Here is a 17,254-nt window from a genome sequence, read left to right on the forward strand (position 1 = left end):
CTTGATGTCATGTGCAATGGCAATACCAGCCAGTGCCAGCACACCAGCTTATGGGGATAGAAAGCAGGGCACAGCCAGCACAGCAGACAGACTGAAGCTCAGCAACTTTCTAGGCTGCACAGAAACTCTTGCTCCAATGTCTCAGGCTGAGCTCTCAAATCAGCAAGCACCAGGACCATTAATAGTGCAGTGACAGTGTTTAAATTGGAGCTGCCACAGTTGCAGACACAATAACTCCTCATGCCCAAGGAACTGATTAGCAATGGTCCCGTGCTGCATTTTCCATCACCCTCTGCAGAGCAAATGAGGGATATGGCTGGAGCGGAAGGGGTGCAAAGGGCTATGGCCCACCCCATCATCACCTATAGCAGTGCCCCTGTACCCTCTCCCTCATGTCCGGCCGCCTGAGCCCCTTCTGCAGAGCTTCAGGGCTGCACTGCGACTTATTGTCAAGTGTTTACTGTCATTGCCGGGGAGACATTAGTTCAGATTATGTCAAAACAAAGTTATTCCAAGCTCAATCCTAGAGAAAAATATTATTGTAAGCACTGATTGGCGAGGGGTAGTGTGTCCACTGCCAGCAATCCGAAAGCCCAGGGGGTGGGGGGAGATAGGATCTTTGTTTTCAAGCCAGGCTTGCAGCCAAGAGCAGCCAAAGCTGAGGTAGAAGGGAGATGTTGTGAGTCAGCCAGCAATTCAGGTCAAATCTTTGTTTTCTAAAAGAAAAAAAGCCTTTAAACTGTAAAGAGAAAGTCCTGTTCCAGCCCCAGCCTTGGCCAGAGACCATGTGTGCCATATTGTCCACGAATTGAATGTAAGGAATCCAGATACGCCATGTTATCCAAGAATCACATGTAGGAAATCCAGAAGTGACTTGTTATCTAGGAATCACATGTCGGGAAGCCAGACACATCTTGTTAGACAGGGACTGTATGCAAAGAATCCAGATGTGGCACATCAGATGGGGGCTGGATGCAAGGAATCCAGATGTGCTGCATTACCCTGGGACTGCAAGGAAGGATGAGAAACAGGCAAACACGTGCAGACTGCACCTAGTCTGAAGGTGCAGGTACCCACCTGGCTGCAGCCTGAGCTCAGAAACAGCCTCAAAATCAGGGGGTGGCAGTAGGGCCAGGACCGGCACAAGGTTAGCAGGGTGGGGGACCAGGTGGGCAGCTTGCAGCAGGTCAGAGGCTGGGGGTGGAGGCAGATTTGTGGGTTCAGAGACAGGCCCTGGCAAAGGGAGTCAGCAGGGAGAGGCGATGGACCTTCTCAATAGTGTTGAACAATTGCCCCAGGGCCATCAGAAGAGGTCCAGGAGCAAGAGAGGCCTTGAGGGCTGCTGGCAGAGGGAAGGAGATGCACCAAGGAGGAGAGGAGATGATACAAGAGTATAAGAGTATAAGTGAGCCTAAAGAGGTGCAAATAAGGACAGCAAAGCCCAGGCAAAGTCTCAGGAGAAATTCCCAGACAGTGAGATAGAGCAGGCAGTGGAGACCTCTCCCCAGGGCTGGAAGGGGCTGGATGGGAGCTGTGGAGCTGCTCCCCAGGGAGGTCAGTGGGACGGACCCGAGCACAGCCCTGCTGAGCTGGGCACCAGGTGGTGGAAGCCACCAGCCGAGCCCTGGGGAGCCAGGCAGGGACATCCCAGCACCACCGTCCACAGGACCATCCCAAGGTCCCAAGCCAGGCTGAGCAGCAGGGCGGGGGTAGCACAGCCCCAGGCAGGGAAACAGGCACTGTGGGAGGTTTCACCCACAGCTGCGAGCTGGCGTGGTGCTACCACCAGCCTGGGAGCCCTGCTACAACCCAGAGCAGTGATGTGAGAAAGGACACCTTTCCCACTACATTTCCCCTGGGTCCACCACCTAGTTTGTCTGGAGGAGAGGCACTGCTGCAGGGTCACAGTCCCACTCCAGCTGTTCCTGTTCTGCCAGGACATTTTCCCAGCAGCAGGGTAGAGCTTTCAGATCATCAGGTACCATCCCCTGGCACTGGAGGCTCAGCTGGTCCCATTCTTGATGGAAACTGGGAATGGGTCTCATCACCCCACTTGCGGGGATGATTCAGTGCCAGCCAGTGATCCAGTGCAGTGAGCTTCCTATAACAGTGCCCTACGGGGCTAAAGTACATTGGTGGATGTTCCAGGGAAAGAGATGCACCGAGTGCCTGATCCTGCCTGTGCCATCTTTTGGGCACTGCTGCTGGGTGGACAGAAGTGGATGGAGACTGTCTTTCACACCAAGTGAGATCCTTTTGCAGATACACCGGTGGGGCTCAGCACCACCAACTGTACCGTCATCCCTAGCACTGTCTGATGCTTATCTGAATTATTGTGTTTGGTGGCTTGTATCTCTACCCCATAGCATCCTCCATTACTCTGCACTGTCTTCTCCATCACCTGCATCATTTCCAATTTCCACCACCACCCTGGTTTCATGGTCCTCTGGGTAGCCTGTGGCTCAAGCAGCTCTTTGCTGCTGGATCTGGAACTGGACCTACTCTCCTTCTGAGCAGTGTGACTCTGCTTAGCTGGATACCCCCTACCAAAGGGTAAAGCCCTTTTCCCCACATTAAAACTGCCCAGTCCCCTCTTGGTAGCCTGTCCTTACCAGAGAGGATAGGAACATGAGCAGGCACTTGCTCCCGCTCTGAGAATCTCCTCCATGCATGCTCTTGCTGGTCTTACTGGACAGCCTGGAGTGTCTCTCAGTGATGTGATGTTGCTGTGGCTTGTAAGCAGACACTGTGCCTCTCCTGTGCAGCATGTAGCCTTGCAGTGACCTGGCTGAGGCATTCCCATGTCTTCTGCCCTGCTGCTGCCTGGAACCCTAAGGCTGATCAGAAATCTCTGCAGACTATGAGCACACCAGCCAGATCCCCACAAGAGTTATGGAGGAACAGGATGAACACCCTGATTTGATCTTTGTCAGTAAAGGTTACCTGGAGGGTTTCTCCTACAAAATGGACCAAAGCCTGGCTTGCAGGAAGACCTTGTGCTGCAGCACCAAAAGCTCCAGGCAACAATGAATACTCCCAGCATCTAAAAATCTCCCCCGGTGCCTGACAACCCTCGAGGAGTAGGAAACTGCAGCTTGTTTCAAGGCTGAATTTGTCTAAATTAGGTTTCCAGCCAGTGGACCATAGCATGCGTTTGTAAACACTCCCAAAGCCTCCCCCACCAGGAAACATCTTTATGCGTAAGTACCTATAAAAATGATCACGTCACCTCCCAGGCTTCTCTGAGTGAGAGCAATAAACCGAGCCTTGTATCCTGCAGCTCATTTCCCAGCCCATGGGATCCGGGTCCACAATGAGTGGACACTACACTTGGTTGCACGTCTCCTCCCCTGCCTGGGCCATCAAGCTCCTGGCAGTTTTCCATCTCTCAGTATCATCCTGTCTTTCCAAGACTTGTTCAGTGTCGGCATCAGCATTTCAGGGACTCTTCCAGCAGCTCATTCCTAGCTCGAGGGTGTAAGTTAATCTTCCCTGTTGGTCTGTTGGTCTGTGCTTGCACAGCCTCCTTCATTGCAGATGCTAATTTCTTAAACCCCCACAAGGATTGAATATGTCTCTGTGTTTTGACTCAGGCACAGACTGGAGTCATCTATTGAATACTTACAAGTTTGCTTGTTACAGTTAGACTCCATTTGTTTTGCACAGGGCTGGGACTGGGGGTTTGGCTTATTCTAAATGCATATTTTCAAAGACTTTTCCCTGCCATTAGCTAGTGACAGTTCATTTATTTATTTGGCTTCCCTTTTTACCAGCAGCAGTTCTTCATGTGGCTTCTGCCATCCCTTTTCACCAGACTCCCTGGGGTGCTCCACCTCCAGCCCATGGGTTGGACCTTGGGTTTTGATACATCCCAGCCTCTCAGCAGGAAGCATTTTCCATGTAGGAGATGTCTCCTGACTGCTCAGCACGAGATGGCAGCACAGATGGGAGCAGGTTTATCTTGCTTATGCCATGGACCAGAGGGTCTTTGCTTGAAATGCTAACCCTGGGTATTTCATCACCACACCTACAATGATAATCTGTCAACAACCTTCCCAAGCTGGATGGAGCAGACCATCCAGTAGGCTGGTGGCTCTGCTGGGTCTAAGGGCAGACTCTTTCCAAGGTCTTCACTAGCTGCCATCGTCCTGTTGTCCCATGAGTTGCCATAAAGGTCTCTTTTCTCATCTGATGACCACTCGCTCCAGACCACTAGCCATCCCATCATCTGGCTCTGCCTGGTCACCATGAGTCACCCCTCCAAATGCATGGTTGAAGCAGAAGGAAGATGAGGAAGAGGGGAAGGCACACTGTCTGCTCCAAGGTTGTGTTCAGCCTTTGTTCAGCTTCCTTTCTACTACCCAAGATGCTGGCCAGGCTCCTGCCTGATTCCCACCTGCAGCATCACTGGGGGCAGAGTGGTCCTTCCACACATGCAAACCACCTCTGGCAGCTTCTGCCTTTGGAGAATTATTTTGGTCTATGAAATCATGGCTTTTGGGGCACTGTTGGGATATTCTTGAACAAATCCCAGTTTTTGCTAACACCTCCCACTCTCAGTTTAGAGACCCAGCTGGTCATGCCAGTGACTGTTTTGCATTTAAGCAAACTGATCTTTCAGATGGCCAAATAAACACTATGCAAACTGTGCATCGGTACCCAAGGTGAGCGCACCTACAGACCCCCCATGCCTGAGCCCAGCAATCAGCACATCATTAGCAAGGCAGAGCTGCTTGATCCTCACCCTGACAATGTCCAGAGCTTTCCCTAATGACCACCTTTAATCTGTGACTTTTAGAAGCTCCCAAACAAGAAGTTATGTTTCTGGCTGCACATGACATCCGTTCAGCCCCTAGCAAGCATCTCCAGGTAAAGACCTCTCTCCTTCCACAAGCCTTTCCTGTAAGCTGCAATCACATTCCCTCTAAACAACCCCATCTCTCATGAAAGAAGCTAGGCTGTCTGCAGGGCTGTGCGCAGATGCCAGAGCCGTCAGCGGCAGTGTCTGCTCCTCTCCTGCCCCTTGGCTGAGCCAGAGCATCTCCCCGCAGCCACTGTGTGCTCGGGGTCACGGTGCTCATCAAGCCTTTTTATCAGCTGTTCCTGTGCTTGAACAACCCCTCTTGGCAACAGCGCTTCATTCATTCTTCATCCCATTTTTCCCTCCCTGTGAGGCAATAAAATACCTTTGGGTTTTGCTTTTTCATTATTCACCACAGACAGTTCTGAAAACACCCTGAGTTCAGACTCCTTCTTTGTCACATATTGGGAAGCCCAGAGGACCAAGTCCCTCCCAAGCCACCTTTGTTCAGAATAAGCTGGTTTGTTTGCCATAATTCCCACTATTTCTGGCAATAGTTTCACTCAACTGACTGCTGCCACTATATTTGTATCCAGTGTTGGGTAACAGCATGAGGAGACTTCATGCTTCTAAAACCATCTATCTTTGGGACGTGTGCGTCGTGATGCTGCAGCTAAGGTCAGACACCAGCCACATGCATACACTGACCTTCTGGAGACTCCCCTGGCCCATCCCACCTCATGGGACATGCTCTGGTACCCTGGCGCCCCAAACCTGTGCCAAGGGGCTCAGGTCTCTCACAGTGGGAACCATACAGCAGCAGCCGCTCCAAGGTCCTGTGCACACCCGACTCCCCTCACTCACACATAAGGTCCACGCCAAGCTCCCAGGACCTCCTTGATCTCCCAGGTGGTGGGATCATCTGCAGGAGGAATGTTGGCAAGGTTTGGGTGCCAGATTCCTGAGGTTTCTACAAGCAGTTGGGCACTGGACATGCTTTATTAGGCATTGGAAATGATGTGGGTAATGCTTTCTTGTTGGTCACACGAAGAACCGCTGCTCAAGGAGGTGCCCATCCTGTCTCCCACCCTCATGTTACCAAACACATGTCACTGGTCCATCAGCCGTGCTCTAGCCTGTCTCCAAGCACAAACTGCATGGACCATTCCCTCTCAGCGCACATCTGGGGTGTCTAGATGCCTCTGTGGGGATCAGAAGGGACAAGGGGATGGTCACCTCCTTCCTCATGGAGCCACATCTCCACCATGACGGTCTACATCAGGCCAAAATTTCTGCACCATGCAGGAAAGCCACCCACCACACCAAAATGGACACTGCTGACAGATGTTCGCACAGGTGGAAGGAAAGGATGGTGTGACATCCCTTGTATCTCTTTCCCACCCGCACAGAAGGGATGGGAAAGGCCACTGGCTCCAGCACAGTGTTGGCCTTTTTCAGGAGAGACCTTGTCCCACAGGACAGACCGTTCACCTTGAAGATCTGCAGCACGTGCTCTGAGGGCTGGAGCAGCTCTGCTCTGGAGCCAGGCTGAGAGAGCTGGGCTGGGGCAGCCTGGAGAAGAGAAGGCTCCTCAAGGGGAGACCTGAGAGCAGCTCCAGTGCCTGAAGGGGCTGCAGGAAAGCTGGAGAGGGGCTTTGGACAATGGCCTGTAGGAACAGGCCAAGGGGAATGGCTTTAACCTGCCAGAGGGGAGACTGAGATGAGCTCTTAGGCAGAAGCTCTTCCCTGTGAGGGTGCTGAGGCGCTGGCACAGGGTGCCCAGAGAAGCTGTGGCTGCCCCATCCCTGGCAGTGTTCAAGGCCAGGTTGGACACAGGGGCTTGGAGCAAGCTGCTCCAGTGGAAGGTGTCCCTGCCCATGGCAGAGAGCTGTAACTGGATGAGCTTTAAGGTCCCTTCCAATCCAGACCAGTCTGCAATTCTATGTCACACTGTCAGACTCAGGACCCTGGCAGGATGACCCAGGTCCAAAGGTTATGAGTGCTGTCAAGGCTGCTGCTGGCAGTGGAGATGTCCAGGAGGTCTCATCAATCCTGGCAGACACTGGTGCCCATGTCCCCATGGGTGTGGAGCAGCTCTGCTCCGGGTGTCCATGGCACATCCAATGTGGAGCAGTCCCTGGGCCACCGCGTAGGGTTTTGGAGGAGCCGTCGGCAGCAGCGCAGGCGTTGGTGACTCATGGAGTGAGAACAGGCAGTTCTACAGGACCGAGGATCCCTGGGAGACAACAACAGTCTGAGATTTATTCCACAAAGCAGCCTGAAAACAAACCCAAGGAATGTTTATTATTTTTCCTATGTGGCAGGGAAATAAAAGCACAATTGTCTCTCGCCTGGAAATGCTGGCATCCCTACAGACAGCTCCTCCGCTGAGATAGCGGCCGCAGCTGGACACTCCCAGCCTTGAGTCAGGGCTGCCTCGCCATGGTCCACGCTGCAGAGGAAGGGAGATTTATGGAGTGCCTGAATCCCTGGGATGGAGCCCACTGGGAAAGGTTATCCCAAGCCACAGGAACACCTGCCAGGGGTTTTCTTTCCCTCTGGCATAGCCCCTAGGCTAAGAGTGGTGGGTGTGAATCAAGGAGGTATGTCATCATCCCAGTTCCCAGAGCTGCTAGCCCCCCCCCCCCCCCCACGACCAAGAAAATGATGTGATGGCATGCGGGCGCTGGGACCTGCTGTGGTGCTGCTGCATTGGTATTTTCCTGTCAACCCCACACCTTGTGCACCAGCTTCATCCCCACAGCCCACTCCCTCTCCACCCCAGACCTGGACACACACACCCTCCTCACTCCAGCAAAGGCCAAGCAAGGTACCAAACACCTGGGACATCACCACCCATCCCAGCCCAGATCCTCTGCAAGGAGCAGACAGCAGTGCTGGAGACACTGGGCAAGATGTTAGAGACTGTGCTGTCTAGGACACATCCAGCTCTAGTGCCCAGACACCACACAGACAGCACAAATTCACCCCAAACTCCAGCTGGTCTCACCCTAAACCACACACATCCCATCCAGATGCTCTCTTTTACTCTGTTAACACACCACTTCCTAGAGACACAAGCCTTTACATCCCTCCCTGGGTGTGTTCCCCAAAAATGCAAGTGCTGCACCCTCCTGGGGTGCCATTCCCCAAACCTCCCTTTCTCAGGATGATCTAGTAGCACTGAGGCTGGTATCAATGGGGTGTATGTGGGCATGTGATGGACACACGGCCCTGGGAAGGGCAAGGATTGACAGCACTCAGATTAGCAACTCATCTGGATGCTCTAACACATCTGTGTGCAGCCTCACCGGGCACCCAGGCTGGGAAAACAGAGGACAGACTGTCCCGAAAGATGAACTGAACCCACGGGAAGAAGATGGCAGGAATGTGGAGTCATAAAACACCCAGGTGGGGAGACAAAGGACTATGAGCCCATCAGCAGCACTGCTGCTGTACGATTGCCAGAGGTGGGCAAGGATGAAGAGAATCAAGGCTGTGGGCAGTGCCAGAGTGTGCACAGTGGCTGTGGCCACCCCAGCTCATGTTCTCCACAGCTTGAGGAGCCGGGCACAGGCCAGGCTGCTGCTGGCCCCGTGCCTGCCCTGCAAGTGGCTCTTGCAAGTCCTTCCAGCTTTTGACCTCAGTCCTGCTGCAGTACACGGGGGCTTGGCAGGCTACGGAGGGCTGGAGCCGTCCCTGCTCCCGGCCCTGTCCTGCAGGGACCAGCCCTTCACCAATCGAGAGTGTTTATTGAAAGCAATCAAAACCAAACAAACAACGAAAAGAGACACACAGAGCTAGGGAAGCCCCGAGACAGCAAACGGACATCACTGTGAGTGTGATACTGAGCTTCAAAAGGGCAGGCAGAACCGGGCTGCGCCTCATAAAATAATGAGCGACTATTAGGAAAAGATCCTTAAATACCACAGATAAAAAAAAAAGCAAAAGCATCTGGCACAGACCATTTACAAAGAACATCTCTTGCCTGAGAAACTTAATTGTTTTGTCAGGAAGAATTACTGGAAGAGGCCAATTAGAGCTGGATTTTGGTTCCATGCCTGGTCTGATGGCCCTGAAGATTAGCACCCACACGCACCTCAGTGTCTCGAGCTGTGTCACACCAGCACTAGCCCAGCATATGGAGTAATGCCTGGGAACTGCCAGGGGGCAGAGATGTGTCCTTGTTTATGTGGCCAACAGCTGCCCCAGGATGGGGCTCAGGGTCGGTTTCTGAGCCCAAGGGCCACCAGGTCCAGAGGGGTAGGACTGCTGCTGCACAGGGAGATGTAAGAGCAGAAAAGCAAAGCCCTTGAACGCTGGGATCCCATGGGTGGTCTTCCTCTGAAGGGTCTGAAAAACTGAGATGTGGACATTGGAGAGCTGGAGAGTTCAGTGTGGAAAGACAAGGTTGCAGTGTGATGGAGCAGCAGGATCCTCCTGGGGCACAGGCTGCATCCACGAGCAGCCCATCATGACCTGCTCTGGTACCTCAGAGAGGATGTGCAACTCCAGCAGCAGACCTATGCTGAAGGGTCAGAACCATCCAGGTGCCAGAGCCAGTGGGAACATTGCATCCCAGGCAAGTACACCGCAAAAACATCTTTAACCAGTCTGCACTGAACAGCCCAGGGCTGGGTAATGAGGTCAGGGTCCCAGGGCACCCACGAGGAGCAGCCCCCATCCTACATCACCTCTGCACCTTTTTTGCAAACCTCCTTCATGGTTTGCCCCTTTTTTGGCAGGTCTGTTGGCCGCCATCCCTCAGTGCCGTCAGCCCCTCTGGCACAAGTGTCTCCTGGACCAGCATCCCTGTGCACCACCAGAAAATTACAGAGTGACTGAAGCTGAGGGGTTTGTGCAGGTGCCCAGTCCAGCCCCACTCCCCCCAGCATGGCAGGTCCAACAGGATGATGTTGGCTGGGGCCACATCCAGTCAAGACCTGAACATCTCCAGGAGTGAGTGTCCCACCAACCGCTGTTACCATTTTTGATCAACTTTTGGTGCAAAGGAAATTTGCATCAGGAAAAATTCTGAGGATTCCCCATGTTGCAACCAGTAGAGCCATCCCCTCTGGTCATCCTGCTGCACCCCAGGAAGGAATGCTACCACATCATGGAATGGTGTAGCTTCTGGCACCCCTTCCTGGCTGCTCCTCTCCTCCACCTCCTCCTCACCCTCATGGGCCTGCTGCATCACTCCTGGTCAAAAGAGGCCCATGCCTTTGCCAGGGGATGGGTGGCTGGCGCGGACTGGTAGGTCCAGGTCTGCAGGTCCATGCTTCCTGGGAGCCTTTACCCTGCCTGCACTGCTGAGGTTGTTGCCTCAGCACTGAAGGGAATGCATAGGTCTGTGAGGGCAGCACATGAAGTGGGAAAAGGCAGAGACAGGGAAAGCTTTGGAACAGCCCTTGCTAACAGAGACATCCATTCAGCAACCCAAAGCATGACTGAAACCAGACCCTGGCAGAGAGATAACAGCACAATTACAGTGAAACTGGAATGCAGACCATAGCTTGCTCTTGTCAGGGGTGAAAGAGCAGACAAAATAACAAAAGACCTACCACACATATGGGGCCTCAGACACCATCCCTTGCCCGCTGGACACTGCCTCAGAGAGCCAGGAGCCAGGGCTGGGGTCATGGCCATAGTCGAATAGGTCTGATAGCACCTGAGGATGCTTCCATGGACCTCTGCAGAGTGCTGCCAGCCTAGGGCTGGGCGAGCATCCTACCCCACCCCAGGGCTGTGCCCCAGTGCCCCCACAGGCTGTGGGAAAGAGGGGTCTGAGACCTCACACACTTTCCCAGTATTGCCCCTCACAGTATGGCTGCAAATGGTGCCCAAGACTTTGCTATTTAATGAATGCCTGGGGTTGTTTTGCAAACTGGCTGCAGTGATGGAGTCTGACCCTGCCAAGACACAGCCTTTTTGTTGCACAGCTCTGGCCATGGTGGGTGACCTCAGGCAATTCACCCTTTCAGGTTGCACCCCATAACTGTACAAATCACTGCTCTGCCTTCTGCACAGTCAGGATGCTGAGGGCCAAGCCAGGGGATCCAGGGTGGGCCCTGAGCAGGAGCAGGAGCACAGGGGCAAACAGCCAGGACTGGCAGGGTGGGAGCTGAAGGCACATGGATGACAGAGCCTCAGAGCATCCATGGATGCAGCCCTGAGCTTGAGCCTGCCTCGGCCTTCCCACTGCCTCAAGCCGGGATGGATGCTTGGCAGGGCTGGGGGGAAATCAGCTGGTCACACCCAAAGCCCCAGAGAGCTCAAAACACCGTCAGCCCCAGTGACCATCAGGTCTCCAGGGCTTGCTCCCCACCACCGTGCCCATTCCCCCACCAATACCGGCCACGCTTGCAGAGGGCAATCAGGGACGAGCATGAGGACAGCATGAGGACTCATTGACTCATTGACTTTGCTCTGAGAGGGATGCATTGACCTGAGCTGTACATCACTGGCACATTCAGGCTCTTATGACACCATTCAAGGCCATGCGTCTGTGCCTACCAGCCCCACACCCCTGCCCAGCACCCTCATAGCAAAGATCCTGGGATACAGCCTGCCCCCCTCCATCCTGGCAGCGACAGACCCTGCAGAGAGCTGTACATCGGGGATGGGTTTCCCTGCCTGGGCAGGTTTCTGGTCTGGGAAGCACTCATCACACCAGCCTTGGAACAGGGCAGTGAGGAGGCTGCAAATGTGGGATTATGGGGTGGGATATCAGACCCCTGGCACTCTCATCACAGGACAGAAAGAATAAACTAGTCCCTGAGAAAATATGTTGAGGAGGGGGCCCCTCATCACCCCTGAACCCCAGGCTCTCAGGGCTTGTAGGAGGCTGCCCATGAGCATTGGCAAGGGGATGAGGCAGCTCTATGGGATACTCTTGGCTCCAGCCAGCACGAGATCCCCGCTCCCACTCAGTGCAGAAGTGCACTGTCCCAGGATGTGCTTGTCAGGAGGAGGAAAGCAGACTATAAATCACTCCAGCAGTGACGGGAGCTGGGTTCGGGCCATGACCATGGCAGCCCCTCCTGCTCCCCTTGCCAAAGGGAACAAGCAGGGCACTGGGGTGCTGGCTGTGCTGCCATGAGACGCAATCCGTCTGCAATGCCGCTTGTCCAGCCAGGGGGCTGGGCAGCTGCAGTGTGTATTTATATCAAACAGGATTGTGTTACTTAATTTTTATTTTTTTTTTTAGTACAGCAGGAAATAGCTGGGATAGTTCCGTACCTGGCGAGATGGTCAAGGAACCAGGGGCCAAGAAACAGATTTGGCATCACTCAGCGCATCTGTGCTGCGCACAGCCTGCAAGCTCTGTGTGTATCTGCATGCCTGACAGTGGGGGGGAATGGGTCACAGGAAGGACCCCCATGTATGGCCAACACTTTGGGAATCAGTGGTGAGCAGCCAGCATGTGCTGGGTGGCTTGAGGTGAAGCACCGAGCTCCATCCACCCAGCAAGGAAGCTCAGCTCTCTAGCAAGCTGCAAGGAAGCACACGGAGCCCAGCTACATTCCCACCCTGGGGCCAGGCTCATACACGTCCCCAGCATCCGGTTTATCTGCTGACCCATACCCCAGGAAGGGACCTGGCTCCTCTGGAACCCATGGGGACTGTCAGAGAGAGGTTCAAACCAGGAGCTGCCCTTGTGCTCCTTCCTGTCCCAGCCAGGAGCTAGGGCACTGCCATAGTTCACTGCTCCTGCTGACCACAGCCCACCAAGCACAGAGCCTGGTGTCAGGCTGGTCTCTGGTGCTGGCAGTAGTAGAGTTTGGACTAGGGACCTCCTGAGGTCTCTTCCACCCAGCTCTGCCATGGTTTATGTCAGAGCTGAGGCACATGAAGCTCAGCAGTCCTGAGCACCCCATGGTGCACCCCAGGCCAGACATCCTTCTCCAAGGCCCGACGGAGACTCACTGTTTGCAACCAGACCTGGTGAGGGTCACTTGGCTGTGACACCAAGGGTTGACCTCCCTGTCTGAGCCTCCTGGCAGGACAGCTGCAGCAGAGAGCAGACACGAGTAGTTGTTCTGAAAGGGGAGGGCTGTCTCTGGCTTGGCCAAGCATGTGATGCCAAGTGAGCTGTGAGAGACCAACCCTCAAAAGCAGGGACAGCACAAACCTGGAGACATCCCCCTAGGGCTTTGGGCACATGAGTGTCCTCTGACACTGGTACTTCCTGGTTGTCATCTTGACTCCCAGATTTAAATCCTGCTAGAAGAGCAATTGCCCTTCACTTGATGAGGCCGATCAGAGCAGGTCCTTCCCAATGCCGTTCTCCAGCTCTCCTCCTTTCCAAGCACGAGCAGCCCAGCTGCATCTTCTTGTCTGGGAGTTCCCTTTATAACATCTCCCTTAATGAGGTGGGGCATGGGGTTAATATTTTTGGAGGATCATTTCTTTCACACATGAGGACTATTCTGAGCTCTGAGTTGGTCCTTCAAGGCTTCTCAAAGGGATGTGAAGTCCACAGATGCATGGTCTTCATTCACAGGGTGTTGAGGCTTGCCCTTTGGGAGCCACATCTGCACAGAGGTCATAATAGTCCTGGGTGATTCAATGTGAAACAGTATCAAATGCCTTCCTGCAGCCAAGGATCAGCCATGGGGGTTTCCACGTGCCTTGTCCCTGGCTGCAGGAGGAGGTTCGCTCATAGAACACTGCGGCGCCCCAAGTCACTGTGTTTTCCTATACATCACCAGTGGAGGTGAACAGCAGAAGCACAGGACCCACACAGGGTGACACATCCTCACATGCTTTCCCAGCTTACATCAGTTCATGGACCTCCTGAGCCAGAGCTGAGCCTTTCTGTGTGATAATCCCTGGTGGATTTTTCTTCCATGAACTTGAGCTGAACCCACTCTTTGAACCCATGTGAGCTCCTACTTTGCTTGGTCTCAAAGGTAATCCACAGGCGTGGATTTAGTGTTCAGAGTGCTTTAAGACAAAAGCCCACCATCCAGCATCTGAGAATATGGGCTTTATCCCAAGGCCCTTTGCCCAGAGCTCCAGCCCAGCCCAGCCTGAGCCCTCAGTCCTGCCACCATGGTGCCAGCTGCGCCCCCCAAACAACACCTAAGCAGAAGAGGAAAGTAACCAACCAGCCATCCCAGAGCCGTGGTCACACCTCCCCAGGACCACTGGGACCACCAGGGACCACCTTCACCTTCCCTGCAGAGCCTTGGAATGCATGGGCTATCTCCAGCAGCAGTGCATCTGCCCATGCACTCATGTTACCTTGTCTCTAATGATTCAATGCTGTTTCCACTGTCTGGCCCCCACCTCCTTGTTCAGATAATTGCAGAGATTTCCACTTTGCCAGATTCCTAGCCTCTCCCTTAAAGCTGTTTCTAAAGGACCAGGCAGCTGTGCTGCCCCAGGAGTTATTACATAGCAGTTCTCTGTCCATAGACTTCATTTTGCTGCTCTCCTTCCTTCCTTTTCCAAGACATTAATTGCACATCCTTTTCCAGCTGCAACTGTAAGTTAGGATAGACCCACCACTAAACTGCCTAACCAGGTCATTTGGATCAGCATGGACTGGAGAGAAGCCCAAGCCAGGAAATCCAAAGATGCAATCCTGCAGCAAACCCCTCCAAACCTGAGATCCTTCAGCAAAGGGAGGGCAAAACTCCACATCCAGGAGTGTCTGGTTGACATCGTTTCAACCATGACAGAACATGTCACCAAGCTCTAGGACAGACAAGCTCTCAGTCCATGGTCACCATCATCCAAAATTTCTCAGCCCGTTGCTCTCTGGTGGTCAATCCAGGATAAAAGACACTTCTTTATTTTCTCGGCATGCTTGTCCTGGCTGTGATACATGGTCCGTGCGTTGTGACTTCGTTCCAGTTGGAACTGGTAAAGTTCAGCTCCGGTTCAGCCCACTACAAGAAAAAATAATGGTCTGACTATTTGGCTCCACTCCCCAAAGTAGCCCCACAATCCTCATTGGGCAGGATGGGCAGGGGGTGAAGCGACCAAGGGATCCTTGGCCCTCCTACCAAAGATGAGCTTCTGGGCTCACAGCAGAGCTGGGATTCACAGACCCCCCCTGCCTTGGCTCCAGGAGATAATGCAAGAGCCTGGGGATAAAATAAATAGGGGCAATTGGGTGCAGCAGTTCATCCTCCTTCCTGAGTATCTGTAGAGCTGAGTGCTGGTGGAGGGAATTACAGAGTTCTTTTTAAGATTCAGATACTCAAATACCACCTAAGTACTGGTGCAAGCAGGGCTGAGGTGGCTTGACCTCACCAAATGCCCCAAGTGCATCAAGATGGACCTCAATAGACTCAACAGGGCTCACCATGCTGTGTGCTTGGGCTACAGCCAGCCCCACCAAAAGCACTGAGTCGTCATCCCTTACAAGTCACAAGAAATCCTTTGTTTATTTATGGCCACTAATCCTCTCATTAAATCCTGCTTCAGCGAAAGTTTGCACCTTGTTACTGAGCTGAACTTTATTGACTCCCACTTCCAGCCCCTGGATCTCATCCAGCCTGCGCCTGGTGCTTCCCGGGAGGTGGCAGTCACTTCCTGAGATACAGGGGCAAAGCAGGGAAGTCAGTGGTGAGATCCTGTGGTCCCCTGAGCCAGGAGCTGCCAGAACCCAAACTGTCAAGCATCTGTCCCCCTGCCTGACCCCAGCGACAATGTCCACCCCATAGCCAGACCAAGGGACTGGAAAACACCCAAGTGCCAGGCTCTGAGTACCCATGGGTGCGAATATTTTCTTCCCACCCAGCTGCCATGTCTGAAGGCTACATGCAGAAGCTGAGCTCTGCATGTGCTACTCTAGGGGGGTCTTTTGGTCACCGTGGTACCCAGGACCCTCCAGGCCCTTTGTCCCAAGGGGCTGTGCAGGGCAGAGCATCTCCAGGGCAGGGTGATGCACCAGGCTGTGGTGCTGGGATGAGAGGGGCAGGTGGGAGGCACCTGGGAGGGCTGGCAAAGTACAAGCTGAAGGGGTCTGATTGCTCCATAAACTCCAGGGATGGATGTGGGTGCCAAGGCAGCCCTGGCAGGGGAGCAACTGGGCTAGGGCTGGTGCCTCTATGGCTCCTGTGAGCTCCCAGCAGCCGATGCCATCAGGAGCTGCTCGGAGCAGGAGTTGGACTCACACAAGGAGCTAACAAGGATGGTCATTGCAGCCTCCATCCACATCCCATCCCTCACCCCACAAGCAGAGCCATCACTGATGCTGATGGCCCAGGATGCAGGGTGTATGTGTGATGGATATCATCTCAAACCACCTGGACATGTCAGGGTGCCCACAAAAGTGAAAGCCTCATGCACATGCCTCCCTCTGTGGTCTTGCTTGGAACCTGCTGTCCATCGCAAGTGATGCCACTGGGCTCATGTGTGGCTGCATGGGCAACCCAGCAAGTCTCTGGGGCACACAAGATCACGGGACCCAGCATCCTGTGGCTCCTGAATGAAGAGCCTTAAGGGCTTCCCTCCACAGAATCACAGAATCACAGTCAACCAGGTTGGAAAAGACCTTTAATCTCATCAAGTCCAACCACTTTGCAGCACTGCCAAGGCCACCACTAACCCATGGCACTGAGGGCCTCGTCTACAAGGTATGTGAACACTTCCAGGGACAGTGATTCCACCACTGCCTTGCGCAGCATGTTCCAATGCCTGAGCACCCTCTAGGGAAGGAATTGCTCCTAATATCCAAAACAAGCATTGGTTTGCCCAGCAGCAGCATTAGTCCCACCCTGAAGGCTAGGGGTGCCCTGCACAAGCCCTGAGTAATGCAAGCACAACCACACATGCCAGGTGCACCGACCGCCACCCCACATCTTCCCCAGGGGTCCATCATGGCTGGGATGTGGGTCTGCAGGCAGGGGAGAAGGCAGACAACATTGCTAGAGCTGGCAGAGCCCAACCTGGAGATGCCTGGCCCCACAAAGGACGCAAACTCAGCTCAGACCTGGTGTTTCCCATCACCTGTCCCAGCTGAGTGGCAGGTTCGAGGGCAAGAGACCTGCCTAAACTGCCTTTCCACCTCTGCTGAGTGGTAATGGGGACACCCCATCAGAGCGGTGACACAGGCCCAGCCCCAGCTCCAGGGTCCCAGCAAGACATGGCAATGCACCCCACACAGCCAGCACAACCAGGGCACAGCCAGACCCGCTGCCCCCAGGTACGGGACAAAGCACTCCAAGAAACTGCACCATGGCAGCAGGATGGCACATGCCCGAGCAGGAGCAGGGCCACATGCCAGGATAAAGTCCAGCCTCAGCACTGGCACTGGCCACAGGGAAGCTCCAACCTGCTGCAACCTGCTGCCAGCCCTTGCAGGGGTCCACAACGCCCTGCCCTGCATCCTCAGGGGACGCTCCAAACCCAGGCTGGCCAGCGCTGGTTCCAAGCCAGCCCAAAGCTGCTGTGACATGGGGTGAAGCTGTTTGCACAGCTGTGCACTGAACGGCT

Source organism: Pezoporus wallicus, unplaced genomic scaffold, assembly GCF_028554395.1.
Source record: "Pezoporus wallicus isolate ANWC-B61680 ecotype Strahan unplaced genomic scaffold, APGP_CSIRO_Pwel_v1 contig_8716, whole genome shotgun sequence".
NCBI lineage: Eukaryota > Metazoa > Chordata > Aves > Psittaciformes > Psittacidae > Pezoporus > Pezoporus wallicus.